The following is a 16,213-nucleotide window of genomic DNA, read 5'->3' as shown; positions in this document are numbered from 1 at the left end:
ACTCTCCTTCCTTCAGGGTCTCGGGGCACTGCCAATTCACCCTGCCCTTACTTGAGTAAACCACTCACTTATTGCTTCAACTAGAGATTAACTAACCTTAACAACCACTTGGCCTCCAGCTGAATATAATGTCATACAAGCGTGATGAAGATGTGTCAAGATGTCACATCCCGTGGTGGAGAGGTGAACACAGTCATGTCTTTATACATGTTGCTGTAGTGTGCAAGTCAGATCTCAGGTTTCCACCAGACCATCCACATAGATGACCATTTTGCTTGACCAGTAGCTTGCTGATCTCAGACATTTTCCAGTGAGTTACATAACAGACATCAGTCACATCCGTGCAAATTGGAGAGGAATTTACTTTATTATACCTTACTTTCTATGCCACTGAAGACTCATAATGGCTTGCAACATGTACCTTTCCTCCATTTGATCCTGCAAAAAGCCTAAAAGAGAGCATACACTGAAATTGTGTGACAAGCCCAAGATAACCCAACAAGTTTCCATGACAGACTGGAGATCTGGTTAAACTCCCAGGGCTTTTTTTGAGCAGGAACACACGGGAATGCAGTTCTGGCTGGCTTGGTGTCAGGGGTGTGTGGTCTAATATACAAATGAGTTCCAGCTGGGCTTTTCGACCAAAAAAGCCCTGTGTGAAACAATGGTGATGTCAGGGGGTGTGGCCTAATATGCAAAAGAGTTGCTGCTGGACTTTTTCTACCAAAAAAGCCCCGTGTATATCTGTTTCCCAAGTGTGCTCTCTATCTGCGGGCGTCTAAATCTGTGGATTAGGGCCACACTTATCCCAAACAGTTTTTTTCTGTAAACTTGGGTGACCCCGTGTTTACAGAAAAATCTGGGGGAGGGATGAGTGGGGGCAAAAAGAATTGGGTAGGGTTGCTAGATCAGAGGAGGGGTAAACTGAGAGAGATATGTTTGAGGCAAGAGGTTGGGGATATGTTGACCGATCAGGGGAGGGGTAGGTTGATGGAGAAGGGGTGAGGGGCAAAGGTAGGCTTCCCAATCCCCAGGTCCCAGCGGGGGATCCCCCAGCTGGCTGGCGGGAGGAAGCCCCGCCCCCACAGCCACCATGTACCTTTAGAGCGCCGGCAGGTTTAGAAACCTGCAAACAGGTCCCATTTTAAAACATGTGTGTGTGTTTCTGTTATTTGTGTGCCTTTAAAGTTGAGCAGGAAGCACTTCATGGGGAAGGGTCAGCAGCAGCTTCAGTTTGTTTTGCTTTCGTTTTCAGAACAAGTAACCAAACCCAGTAAGTGTGTGTGTGAGAGAGAGGGAAGGTTGCCAATCCCCAGGTGGGGGCAGGGGATTCCCCAGTTTGGAGGCCCTCCCCCCAGTTTAGAAAGCATGCAGAGGAGGAGGAAAATGTCTACTGGGCACTCTATTATTCCCTATGGAGAACGATTCCCATAGGAAATAATGGGAAATTGATCCGCGGGTGTCTGCAGGGTCGGGTGTTCTTTGAGGTACAGGCACCAAATTTGCAGCATAGCATCTGATGCCCTTCCTCAAAACACCCTCCAAGTTTCAAAAGGATTGGACTGGGGGGGGGATTCTATGAGCCCCCAAGGAAGATGCCCCTATCCCTCATTATTTTTAATGGAAGGGAGGCATTGAAAAGGTGTGCAGTCCCTTTCAATGTGATGGCCAGAACTCCCTTTGTAGTTCAATTGCACTTGTCCCAACCTTGCTCATGGCTCCACCCCAATGCCTCCTGGCCCCACCCCCCAAAGTCCCCAGATATTTCTTGAATTCGATTTGACAACCCTAGGCAAAAGGGATAGGGTGGGTTGACTAAAGATGGGGTGGGTTGACTCAGGTTGCAACAGATAAAAGGAAGTACTTCTTCACCCAAAGGGTGATTAACATGTGGAACTCACTGCCGCAGGAGGTGGTAGTGGCTACAAGCATAGCCAGCTTCAAGAGGGGATTGGATAAAAAATATGGAGCAGAGGTCCATCAGTGGCTATTAGCCACAGTGTATATATATATATATTGGCCACTGTGTGACACAGAGTGTTGGAATGGATGGGCCATTGGCCTGATCCAACATGGCTTCTCTTAGGCTCTTATGTTAATTAGGAAAGGGGCTGAAAAAGAAAGGAAGCAAGGGGGGAAGAGGAGGAAGCGAGGGGGGAAGAGATGCACCCTTGCCACAAGTTTCTTGTGGGTCCCCACTTACTCTGTATTTGGTGTCCAATTTTCAAATGCCTTTTGATTACAGCCAAAGTTTCTCTAGTCACTATAAAATGTAGTGTATATGTCAGATGCTCAACCAGTTTGAAGTGCGCATTTGGGCAAAGGAGAGCTGAAAAAAATACCCCCCACCCCCAATTTATTTAGTTAGTTGTTCATTTGCTTGTTATTTAGACTTCTAGGCCACCCTTCCTTTCACACAGGGCTCAGAGCGGCTTATAGCAGGGGAAATGCTCTAAAACAGGGGTGTCAAACTCATTTGTTATGAGGGCCGGATCTGACATAAATGAGACCTTGAGAGGCCGGGCCATGTCGGGTCGGGCCGTGTATGTACCTATTTAAGATTAGGTAGCAGAGATATAAATTTGATAAAGAACACAAACACAAATATATGTTTTAAAAAACTTAAAACATGCTTAAAACATTAGCACTCATTGGTCTTAAGGATGCTTTCTTGGCATCCAGGGAACTGTGCAAAGGAAGCTCTGCCTCTTTCCTTCCTTCCCCAGGGGACTGGGAGGGGGAGAAGCCTCAGCTAATAGAAAGAAGAGAGTAGCTCTGCTGTGCGATTGAGAGAGCCTGGAAAAACAAGCTCTGCCTCCTCCACTTCCTCCCCAAGGGAGGAGCCGCAGCCAGTGGAGAAAATGGAGGTTTTGCTCTGTAGCTCCTGTTGTCAAGCATGGTAAAATTCCATTCATAATTGATTGTTTTAGGGTCCTGCCTAAACCTGGTCTGTGAAGTGTCATGGAGGACCCAATATTGTTAGTTTGTTATCTTTTCCCTTCCTCCATCTTGCTTTATGGCTTGTAATTAGAAGTAGTGAGAACGAAACCAAGTAATCAGCACCTTCCCATACATTCTTGCAAGGGAGTTCGAGACATCTGGGAGAACAAGGACGAAGTCCTGATAACACTATGGGAATGTAGACATTTATGATAGTTTATGTGTGAAAGCTACCCCGCAACCCCCTCCCTTGGAATCCTCTTGAAGTAAGCCTTAAAAGTATTGTATCAATGCATTGGCAGTATTACTCTCAAGAACTTGTTACACCAAAGTATCGGTCTATCAATAAACGTAGTCTTTGTATAATCTTCGACTTGTCATTGAACCCACATGCTTGACACCTGTGCGACTGAGCAAGCCTTGCCAAGCAAGCTGTGATGCAGAAGAAAGCAAGATATAGGGAGAAGGAAGCAAATGACAGCCAGTTCCTTGGGGGCCTGATAGGAGCCCTCTGGGGGCTGGATTCGGCCCCTGAACTGCATGTTTGACACCCCTGTTCTAAAACATATTTGAGGAAATGATATCTAAAAAAGCTTTAGTATTTTTGGATATATTCACCATATTTCCAATTTTCTTTTAGGACACTGTGGGAAAAAATAGTTCTGAAAAATCCTAGCAATGTCCAGGATCAGTAGTAAGCATTTACAGGCTCCTCACAATGTTCATGCCTCTCAGTATTGGACTTTTGAGGGATCATGTTTTCCAGTGTTTTCAATGTCTGCTTTTGATCAGTTCCTGAGAGAAAAAAAATATAATTGCCTATTTCTTCCTTAGGGCAGTCCATAATATCTCTGTGGCCTTAACCCACTGAGCCAGGTTATCTTTGATACTTCGTACATATCCTTTAGGCACAAGTCTGCAAAATTATTCAAACTTTACCAGCATCACTATATCTTCCTTGGACTTCACCTGGTTTTCCTTCCAGTTGTGTATTCAGGACCCTAGCTAACTGACAGTTGTTACAGGGCGGGGGGCGGGGGTGTCATTATAACTTCGGGTGCTGGCTTTCAGGTGAATTTTTTTTTACAATGAACATAAGAGAAGCCCTGTTGGATCAGGCCAGTGGCCCCTCCAGTCCAACACTCTGTGTCACATAAGAATAGAAGAGAAGCGATGGTGCGGTCTCATTTGGAGTACTGTGTGCAGTTCTGGTCGCCGCACCTCAAAAAGGATATTATAGCATTGGAGAAAGTTCAGAAAAGGGCAACTAAAATGATTAAAGGGCTGGAACACCTTCCCTATGAAGAAAGGTTGAAACGCTTAGGGCTCTTTAGCTTGGAGAAACGTCGACTGAGGGGTGACATGATAGAAGTTTACAAGATAATGCATGGGATGGAGAAAGTAGAGAAAGAAGTACTTTTCTCCCTTTCTCACAATACAAGAACTCGTGGGCATTCGATGAAATTGCTGAGCAGACAGGTTAAAACGGATAAAAGGAAGTACTTCTTCACCCAAAGGGTGATTAACATGTGGAATTCACTGCCACAGGAGGTGGTGGCGTCCACAAGCATAGCCACCTTCAAGAAGGGGTTAGATAAAAATATGGAGCAGAGGTCCATCAGTGGCTATTAGCCACAGTGTGTGTGTGTGTGTGTGTGTATGTATGTATATATATATATATATATATATATATATATATATATATATATATATATATATATATATATATATATTTGGCCGCTGTGTGACACAGAATGTTGGACTGGATGGGCCATTGGCCTGATCTAACATGGCTTCTCTTATGTTCTTATGTAAGCCGTGTTGGATCAGACCAATGGCCCCTCCAGTCCAACACTCTGTGTCACACAGTGGCCAAAAAAAACAAGGGCTATCAGGAGGTCCACCAGTGGGGCTAGAAGCCCTCCCACTGTTCCTCCACCCTCCAAGCACCAAGAATACAGAGCATCACTGCCCTGAACAGAGAGTTCCAGCAATATGCTGTGGCTAATAACCACTGATGGACCTCTGGTCCATATGCAAATCCAATCCCCTCTTGAAGCTGGCTATAAGAACATCAGAGAAGCCATGCTGTATCAGGCCAATGGCCCATCCATTCCAACACTCTGTGTCACACAGTGGACAATAGCCACTGATGGACCTCTGCTCTATGTGCTTATCTAGTTCTCTCTTGAAGCTGTCTATGCTTGTAGCCGCAACCACCTCCTGTGGCAGTGAATTCCACGTGTTAATCACCCTTTGGGTGAAGAAGTACTTCCTTTTATCATTTTTAACCTGCCTTTTAATCAGCAATTTCATTGAATGCCCACGAGTTCTCGTATTATGAGAAAGGGAGAAAATGGATTGTAAAGGACTGAAGCAACCAATAGTACCCTAAAAATTTAGAAGTGTCTGGAAGTAGATCAGTTTTTTTTCTCCTTATTACAACACCCTTTTAATGGTAGACTTCAAAACACCTCTAAGAGATCAGAAACAAAGCATTAATTCATATTTTCAGAATTTATTTTTCATGTTTCACAATTATAAACAAGGATGCATGATTTATGGTGAGGCATGAGATAAATAGGAGCCTGCTATTTTAAACCCGAAGATAAGACTCATGTGCCAGCTTATCACTTCTCAGAAGTATTCAAAGAATGACGCTGCATTCCAGCATACCAGGAACAAGTCAAAATGATTAAGGAAGAAGGGCATGGTGCTGCTGGTTAGGCTACAGGGAATAGTACTAGAAGAAAAAGACAAAATTTGCTAAGGTTTTTGCATGATAATTGCAAGACAATCCAGTTTTTCGAGTTTCAGTACTTCTGCTCGGCAAGTCATCTCTCAGTCAGTTTTAGGGTTGCCAATCCCCAGATGGGGGCAGGGGATCCCTCAGTTTGGAGGTCCTCCCCCAGCTTCAGAGTTATCAGAAGGCAGAGTGGGGACAAGGAAATGTCTGCTGGGCACTCATTATACCTTATGGAGACCAATTTCCATAGAAAGCCAGTTTGGTGTAGTGGTTAAGTGCACAGACTCTTATCTGGCAGAACCAGGTTTGATTCCCCATGCCTCCACTTGTAGCTGCTGGAGCGGTCTTGGGTCAGCCGTAGCTCTTGTAGTTGTCCTTGAAAGGGCAGCTGCTGTGAGAGCTCTCTCAGCCCCACACGCCTCACAAGGTTCAAAGTATAGGGCAGGATATAAAGCCAATATCTTCTAGTTCTTCTTAAAGTATAATGGAGAATTGATCAGTGGGTATCTTGGGCTCAGGGAGAGGGGGGGTGCGGTGTTGAGGCTGAGGCACCAAAGTTTCATCATAGCATCCAGTGCCTCTCCTCAAAACACTTCTCAAGTTTCAAACAGATTGGACCAGGGGGTCCAATTCTATGAACCCCAAAAGAAGGTGCCCCTATCCTTCATTATTTCCAAATGGAGGGAAGCCATTTAAAAGGCACACAGTCTTTTTAAATGTGATGGCCAGAACTCCCTTTGGAGTTCAATCATGCTTGTCATACCCTTGCTCCTGGCTCCACCCCCAAAGTCCCCAGATACTTCTTGAGGTGGACCCAACAACCCTAGGCAGTTTGAAGGGGTTGATTCATTCAGTATGGAAAGGTGTTAGGAAGAAATAACATTCATTTATTCAATAGAAAATAAAAGTCAGAAGGCCCCCACCTTTTCCCAGCTGCTGACAGTCGAACTGTTATGTGCTAGCTTCCTGATGTGGCTTGGTGGTTAGGCCATTTCCTACTGCAGCTTCTCAACAGCTTGCTAGTATTGGACCCACTCCCCCTCCCTCACCATTTTCCTATACATTAGCCTCTTAAGCCTGCAAAAGTAAAATGTTTCTTTCTTTTTTTATATGCTAACAAGACAACTGTTATAAGTATAGTGGTTTATAATATTCAGCATAAATAGTGAGTAGAGTGCACAACAAAGAATTAATCAACCACTAGGGCAAAATTAGTTTTAGAGCTGTATACTCAGTTGAGTCATGCGCACTGTTACTGCATAGATAAGAAGTGTCAGAACTGGGAACATCAAAGGGCACCTGCAGATGTTTGTGAGTGGTTATCCGTCACCCTTCAGTGGTTAGTGTTTGTTTGAAATGCAGAATCACAGGGTTAGTAAAGTTCACAATATGGAGTCGGTTGTGCTAGCTGAGTACCATTTTAGCTAAGCATGTAGATGGGGTTGCAAGTTCTGACAAGAGGAAGTGTTGCTGGGCGGAGATATTTGTAACTTTTACCTTATATGGTCATAGCCTCAGCCCAACCGGTCGTGGAAACTAGATTGTGAGCTCTGCATCCAATGGCAGATTGCCACAGAGCAAGATAGGGACTGACGTCGGTAACCCTATAAAAGGCGACGGCTTGGCCAAATCAGATAGAGAGGCAGCCTTGATTTCTATGTCTCTCTCCTGCAGAAGTGAAAATAAAGTGGTTTTCTCTGAACAACAATGTCTCCTGCCTGGTAATTGGTATCTGGGAGAAGGGGCATTGCCCCCAAAAACCGGTTAACAAAGGTAAATCTATGGTTTCATATTGTGGCTATTACAAGACTAGTAGTACTTAACATCAATATAATGCTCTTTCAGTGTTCAAAACAAGTTGAGGTAACTCTGTATAAACAGGGCCTGTTTTGTAGCAGAAACTCCTTTGCATATTAGGCCACACATCCCTGATGTAGCCAATCCTCCTGGAGTTTACAGTAGGTCCTGTACTAAGAGCTCTGTAAGCTCTTGGAGGATTGGCTACATCAGGGGTGTGTGGCCTAATATGCAAATGAGTTCCTGCTAAAAAAATAAATAAAAGCCCTGTATATATTGTACTGAATGCACAATTATCAATCTCCTTGTTTTGCCTTGGGGCAAGTCACTTTGTCTTAGTCCAGCCAATTAATGTGTAGCTCCATTTATGGTACTCTTTAGTGTTAAAGCTGCAGTACTGCAGTCCTAAGCTCTGCTCATGACCTAAGTTCGATCCCTGGTGGAAGCTGGGTTTTCACGTCGCCGGCTTGAGGTTGACCCAGCCTTCCATCCTTCTGAGGTCAGTCAAATGAGTCCCCAGCTTGCTGGGGGGAAAGCGTAGATGATTGGGGAAGGCAATGGCAAACCACCCCGTGAAAAGTCTGCCGTGAAAACGTTGTGAAAGCAACATCACTCCAGAGTCAGAAACGACTGGTGCTTGCACAGGGGACCTTTCCTTTCTTAAGAGCTTTGGAAGAAAGAAGAAAATTTCACCATTGCAATTTTTTGATTGTTTTATTCTTTTAATATTGCTTATTGTTTATTGCGTATTTTATGCTGTTAGCCACCTTGAGTCTGCATAGAATGGGTGGGGTATAAGTATAACTTAAATAAATAAATAAAATTTATACGTTCACAAATATAAAAAATTGATATCCCCCAATTACTCTTGTGGAGTTGAGACTAGGTCAAAAGCCACCTGTTGAGATCATAGATGGGGATTTCTAGGTTAACCCTCTTGAACAAACCAACAATATGTCCCTCTCTATGTTTCGGTGAGCATCTACAGGCGGTGTTCCCTCTATGCTGGGTTAGTGTGAGCTAGCTCACAGGTTTTTTTTAGCCTTTGGCTCATACATTTTTGTCTTAGCTCAGGAAAAAATGGTCTCAAAGCAAACCAATTTCTGCAGAAGCTCACAAAATAGAATTTTTGCTCACAAGACTCTATAGCTTAGGAGTATTGTCTAAAGGAAGGTTGCCAAGTCCCTCCACCACTGTAGACATCATCCAGAAGTGATGTCATCATGCTGGGAACGCTCTGGGACTTGCGCTAAAAACTCTATGGTACCATAGAATTTTTAGTGCGAGTCCTAGAGCATCCCCGGCACGATGAAGTCACTTCTGGGTAACATCATTGTGCCGGGAATGGCACTTATTGATGGGGCTCTTTGGGGGCAGGGATCCCCCACATGGCCTGCTGGAGTGTGATTGTATGTGTGTGTGTGTGTGTGTGTGAGACAGAGAGAGAGAGAATCCATTTCCAATAATTCACTTCCAATGCACTTTCCAACTGATTTTAGAAGCTCATGAAATTGGATTTATATCCCGCCATTCACTCTGAATTGCAGAGTGGCTCACAATCTCCACTACCTTCCTCCCCCACAACAGACACTCTAAGGGGCTGAGAGAGCTCTGACAAAAACTGCTCTTGAGAGGAACAGCTCTGCAAGAACTTGTGACTGACTCAAGGTCACTCCAGCAGCTGCAAGTGGAGGAGTCGGGGATCAAACCCGGTTCTCCCAGAGAAGAGTCCACGCACTTAACCACTACACCAAACTGACTCTCATTTACTGTGTGGACTGACAAAATCCTGCAGTTAAACAAGATGAAACAGTGCTCTTTTTACTCCAGTAAAAGCAAGTCGTATTTGTATTTCTAAAGCTCATGGAGATTGTGAGGAGACTGTGGACTCTTTTTAAAAATGAGGATATGGAGTAATTTATAACAGAAGTATAACTTTCTGATAAGAGTGGTGGGACTGTTGTAACCATTTGAGTATGGTCCCCCAAGGTATAACCAGCCCATGGAAGGGAGAGTTTTGTTCTCCCTCAGTCCTTAATTTTTAAGGTCTCCAAGACCTGAGCTACATTATCTTATTTGTAGAATCACTTAGCTCAAAAAAATGAATTGGAAATGTATAACGTAAAGTTAATATAAGGAGCTAAAATTCACTAGTGAATCTTGTAAACCTTACCATTTAACCTTTGAGAGAAGAATGAAGGAAGATGATGAAGACATGATGTTTAAGTAATATTAAGTTTGTATAATGTAAAAGATTTTGTTGGCATTGTTACTTTTTAAATGCTTCCTTTAATAAAGAAAGAAAATGCAAAAAAAGTGAATTATTTAGTGGGGGGGAGGAGGTAATGCAGCCTTTCTTTCTTCTGTTGTTCAGTCACACAGTTGAGTCCGACTCTGTGCGAGCCCATGGACAAAGTCACATCAGGCCCTCCTGTCTTCCACCATCCTCCAAAGTCTGCTCAAATTCGTGTTTTTTACATCAGTTACACAGTTCAGTCATCTCATCTTTTGCCGTCCCCTTCTTCTTTTGCCTTCTGTCTTTCCCAGCATCAGGGTCTTCTCTAGGGAGTGCTCCCGTCTCATTGGGTGGCCAAAGTATTTGAGCTTCAGCTTCACCATCTGACCTTCCAGGGAACAGTCTGGGTTGATTTCCCTTAGGACTGACTGATTGCATCTTCTTGCAGTCCAAGGGACTCTCAAGAGTCTTCTCCAGGGAGGGCTACCTTCTCATTTGGTGGCCAAAGTATTTGAGCTTCAGCTTCAGCATCTGACCTTCCGTGGAACAGTCAGGGTGGATTTCCCTTAGGACTGACTGATCTGATCTTCTTGCAGTCCAAGGGACTCTCAAGATTCATCTCCAGCACCACAGATCAAAAGCATCTGTTCTTCTGTGCTCGGACTATGAATAGACCCAGATTCAATACCGGGTTCCTCGATCCCAGGCAACTTCTTTGGAGAAAACACATGGCAGCATGATGAATAGATGGGGTTGCCAATCCCCAGGTGGGAGCAGGGGATCCCCCAGTTTGGAGGATTTCCCCCCGCTTCAGGGTCATCAGAAAGTTAGGCACTTCATTATTCCCTATGGAGACAGATTCTCATAGGGTATAATAGGTAAATCGGAGGTGTGGCCTCTTTTGGAGTTGTTGTTGCTGTTCAGTCTCACAGTCGCGTCAGACTCTTTGCGACCCCATGGGCAAAGTCACACCAGGCCCTCCTGTCTTCCACCATTCTCCAAAGTCTGCTCAAATTCGTGTTAGTTACATCAGTAATGCTGTCCAGCCATCGCATCTTTTGCCATCCCCTTCCTCTTTTGCCTTCTGTCTTTCCCAGCATCAGGGTCTTCTCCGGTGAGTGCTCCCTTCTCCTTTGGTGGCCAAAGGTTTTGAGCTTCAGCTTCAGCATCTGACCTTCTAGAGAACAGTCAGGGTTGATTTCCCTTAGGACTGACTGATTTGATCTTCCAACTCTTAAAACTAGGGGGTTTTTTAAAGCGAGAATGCACAGGAACGCAATTCCGGCTGGCATGGTATCAGGGGGTGTGGCCTAATATGCAAATGAGTTCCTGCTGGGCTGTTTCTACAAAAAAAACCCTGTGTGAAACAATGTTGACATCAGGGGTGTGGTCTAATATCCAAATGAGTTCCTGCCAGGCTTTTTCTACAAAAAGTCCCGTGTGAAACAACGGTGACATCAGGGGCGTGGCCTAATATGCAAATGAGTTCCTGCTGGGCTTTTTTTACAAAAAAAAGTCCTGGTCACACTCTTCAGTCAACTCGGTGCAGGAGATCAACAGATGTATTTCCCAGTTTTAAAAAGCCCTGCTCACAACCATACATTACTACTGGGAATACCATCGCTTTGACTATACGGACTTTTGTTGGCAGGGTGACGTCTCTGCTTTTTATTATATGGCCTAGGTTCACCACATTGAACATTTCATGGCTTCCGTCAGCATCTGCAGGTCTGCTGGACTAGACCACTCTATTTCCATGCCATTATGAGCCACAGAACAAGCTCTATGCTGATCTACGCAACCTCGTACGGAAGACCCCTACAGAGGACAAGGTGATCATCCTTGGCGACTTCAATGCCAGAGTAGGTAAAGACTCGGAAGCCTGGAAAGGAGTACTTGGCAAACACGGCATTGGCAACTGCAATGATAACGGGCGCCTCCTGCTAGAATTCTGAATGGAGCACCAGCTCACCATCACCAACACTATCTTTCAGCAGAACAGCCTGAAGACAACCTGGATGCACCCACAGTCCAAGCACTGGCACCTTATCGACTACATTCTGGTGCGCCACAGAGACCTTCGAGATGTCTTACACACCCAAGTAATGCCCAGTGCGGAATGTCATACAGATCATCATCTTGTACACTGCAATCTCCGTCTTCACTTTAAACCCACACCCAGGAGAGGAGGTATCCCTCGGAGGAAGCTTCAGGTTGGCAGCCTTCAGTCAGCCAAAGTTAAAGCTGCCTTCCAGGCAAAACTCCAGTCAAGAATTGAGGACCCCAGTTGCCCCACAGACCCTTCTCCAGAAGCACTCTGGGAACACCTAAAAACTACCATCCTGTCGATCTCTGAAGAAGTCCTCGGGTTCTCCACAAGGAAGAACAAGGACTGGTTTGACAAGAACAATCAAGAGACCCAAGAATTACTAGCGAAAAAGAGATCTGCCTACCAAGCACATCTTGCTCAGCCCTCCTGTCCCGGGAAAAAAGCAATCTTTCGCGCTGCATGTAGCAACCTCCAGCGCAAGCTTCGAGACATTCAGAACGAGTGGTGGACCAAGCTTGCAGAGAGAACCCAGCTGTGTGCAGACACTGGTGATTTAAGAGGGTTCTACGAAGCCCTGAAGGCAGTATATGGCCCATCATATCAGGCTCAGAGTCCCTTGCGTAGTGCAGACGGCCAAGTGCTCCTCACAGACAAGGCATCCATACTGAACCGGTGGTCGGAGTATTTTCAGGTTCTCTTCAGTGCCAACTGCATAGTTCAAGATTCAGCAATCCACCTCACCCCACTTCAACCAGTGAAAACAGAGTTGGATGAGATCCCCACCCTAGAGGAGACTGTTAAAGCCATCAAGCAACTGAAAAGTGGCAAGGCAGCGGGAGTTGATGGAATCCCACCAGAGATCTGGAAGCATGAGGGCACAGTACTACATAGCACACTTCACAAAGTACTTGTCACCTGCTGGGAACAAGGCAAACTACCACAGGTCATTCGCGATGCAATCATCATCACTCTACACAAGAACAAAGGAGAAAAGTCAGACTGCTCCAACTACCGGGGGATAACCCTGCTCTCCACTGCAGGCAAAATCCTTGCCAGAATACTCCTGAACAGACTGGTGCCCACCATTGCAGAAGAACTCCTCCCAGAGAGCCAGTGCGGCTTCAGAGCTAACAGGAGCACCACCGACATGGTATTTGTTCTCAGGCAGCTCCAAGAGAAATGCAGGGAACAGAACAAGGGTCTATATGTGACTTTTGTCGACCTTACCAAAGCTTTCAATACCGTTAGCAGGAAAGGCCTGCGGCAAATCTTGGAACATTTAGGATGTCCCCCAAGGTTCCTCAGCATGATGATCCAGCTACATGAAGACCAGCGAGGCCAAGTCAGACACTGCAACGACCTCTCGGAGCCCTTCCCAATAGGCACAGGTGTAAAGCAAGGCTGCGTTCTCGCGCCAACTCTCTTTACGATCTTCTTTAGCATGATGGTTCAAAGAGCCGCAGTAGATCTAGATGATGACGATGGTGTCTACATCCGCTATCGCACCGATGGCAGCCTGTTCAACCTGAGGCGACTAAAGGCTCACTCCAAGACAATGGAAAAACTTATCCGAGAGCTACTGTTTGCTGATGATGCTGCACTCGTCTCCCACTCGGTATCATCTCTGCAGCATATGACGTCCTGCTTTGCAGAGGCTGCCAAGCTATTCGGCCTAGAAGTTAGTCTGAAGAAGACAGAAGTTCTCCACCAGCCTGCACCCCAGGAAGATTATCACCCTCCCTGCATCACTGTGGGTGAATCAGTTCTGAAGACAGTCCAGCAGTTCAGCTACCTGGGGTGCATCATCTCCTCAGATGCCAAGATCGACAAGGAGATTGACAACAGGCTGGCAAAGGCAAACCGTGCATTTGGCCGACTGCACAAAAGAGTGTGGAGCAACAAGCATCTGAAAAAAGGCACAAAGATCAATGTTTACAAAGCGGTTGTGATGACAACCCTCATCTACGGCTCCGAATCGTGGGTTTTATACCGTCATCACCTGCGACTCCTCGAGCGCTTTCATCAGCGCTGCCTTCGCACCATCCTCAACATCCACTGGAGTGACTTTGTGACCAACACTGAAGTCCTCAAGAGGGCGGAGGCTACAAGCATCGAGGCACTGCTGTTGAAGACGCAGCTGCGCTGGGCAGGGCATATTTCTAGGATGGAAAACCACCGCCTTCCCAAGATAGCTCTGTACTTTCCACCGGCCATCGAAATAGAGGGGCACCAAAGAAGAGGTACAAGGACTCCTTGAAGAAATCCCTTGGCACCTGTCGCATCAACCATCACCAGTGGTCTGACCTAGCCTCAGATCGCAAAGCATGGAGGCACACCATCCACCAGGCTGTCTCTTCCTTTGAGAACGCACGCATAGCTGGTCTTGAGGACAAAAGGAGATTAAGGAAGAATCGCACTGCTACAGCACCAACCCCAAATCAGACTTTTCCCTGCAGCCACTGTGGCCGGATCTGCCTGTCCTGCATTGGTCTTGTCAGCCACCAGCGAGCCTGCAGCAGACGTGGACTACTGCACCCTTCTTAAATCTTCGTTCGCGAAGTCAAGCCGAGATGAGCCGTCCTACAAATGCTTTCACCCCTTGACAGGGGTGGCCAAACTCGCTTCACCTAAGAGCCTCATAGATAGATGCAAGCAGGCAGCCGTGTTGGTCTGAAGCCATTGAACAAAGCAGGAGTCAAGTGCACCCTTAAGACCACCCGTTTTTTTATTTAGAATGTAAGATTTCATGTACTCTTAAGCACACTTCATCAGACGAGGAATCCAGGACAGTGAGCATAGCCATACATAGCAAAGGTTTGCTCAATTTGTTAACTTTACTATTCTGTCATTGTACCATTTTACATTCTAAACCACTGCCTGCCAGATAATTTTACTTCACTGTCATTGGTTCTTAAATTTGTACCATGTTGCATTCTGGGCCACTGCCTACCAGCTATGTATGACTCTGCTCAGCTATGTATGGCTTTGCTCACTGTGCCGGACTCCTCGTCGGATGGCCAGAACTCCCTTTGGAGTTCAATTATGTTTGTCACAGCCTTGATCTTGGCTCCACTCCTAATGTCTCCTGGCTCCACCCCCAAGGTCCCCAAATATTTCTTGAATTGGACTTGGCAACCCTAGTTTAAAGATAGAAATGGGTTCTCCAAGCTGGCCAATGGGAGCTTTGAGAGTCTCACAATATGTGCGAAAGAGCCACAGTTTGGCCAAGCCCCTGCCCCAGGAAACGCTCCACCTCCCAAACTCTCCTTCCCCACAATTCCCCTCAGCAGAAAAGACAAGACCCAGGTGGGGAAATATATAGCAGCGGGGAAGCTAGAAGGAGCTGGATAGGTTCTGAGTAACGTCAGTCAAGCTCCTCAGGCTGAGCGACCAATCACAACCCTCGTTCGCAGGCGAGCGCTCCGCCCCCATGCGTCAGAAGAGGACAAAGTCGTTAAGGGGAGACGCTAGCCGGCCTCGCGGCGAAGTCCCTGGCTGGATAGGTTCTTCGGAGCGTCAGGCAAATGACGCAAGGGACTCGAGGGACCGGGCGGCCAATCGCAGCTCGCCTTCGCTGCCGCGTGCTCCGCCGTTTGCGTCCGTGAAGCCGAGCTGCCAATCGTGGCCCGCCTCTTTTGTCAGAGAAGGACAAAAGTAATTAAGGGAAGGGCAGACTCAGCTGGGCTGGAGAGGTCCTTGAGGACGTCGGTCAAATGACGCAAGGGACCCGTGAGGCGGAGCGGCCAATCGCAGCCCGTCTTTCCTGTGCCTTTTTGCATCAGTGACGCAAGGCCGTGAAGCCAAGCATCCAATCGCAGCCCGCCTTGGTAGGGGAGCGCCCCGCCCCTTGCGTCCGAGAAGGACAAAATCCTTGAAAGCAGAAGTGACGCAAGGAACCCGTGAGGCGGGGTAGCCAATCAGGGCCCGGCATCGCCTCCGCGCGCTGCGGCCCTTGCGTCTGACGCAAAGCCGTAAAGCCGAGCAGCCAACGCCTTGGTAGGCGAGCGCCCCGCCCCTTGCGTCTGAGTAGGACAAAATCTCAGCCGAGTCGCTGGCTGGGGGAGCGGGAAAGCTCCTTGAAGCACGTCAGTCAAGTGACGCAAAGAAACCCGTGAGGTGGGGTAGCCAATCGGAGCTCGGCATCGCCGCCGCGCTCTGCGCCCCTTGCGTCTGACGCAAAGCCGTAAAGCCGAGCTGCCAATCGCAGCCCGCCTTGGCAGGCGAGCGCCCCGCCCCTTGCGTCAGAGAAGGACAAAAATCTCAGCCAAGTCGCCGGCTGGGGGAGCGGGAGAGCTCCTCGAGGCACGTCAGTCAAATGACGCAAAGAAACCCGTGAGGCGGGGTAGCCAATCGAGACCCAGCATGCTGGCGCGCGCTGCGCCCCATGCGTCTGACGCAAAGCCGTAAAGCCGAGCAGCCAATCGCAGCCCGCCTTGGCAGGCGA

This window comes from Heteronotia binoei, chromosome 1, assembly GCF_032191835.1.
Source record: "Heteronotia binoei isolate CCM8104 ecotype False Entrance Well chromosome 1, APGP_CSIRO_Hbin_v1, whole genome shotgun sequence".
Classification (NCBI taxonomy): Eukaryota; Metazoa; Chordata; class Lepidosauria; order Squamata; family Gekkonidae; genus Heteronotia; species Heteronotia binoei.
The sequence above is the reverse complement of the archived record's forward strand: the minus strand, read 5'-3'. Positions refer to the sequence as shown.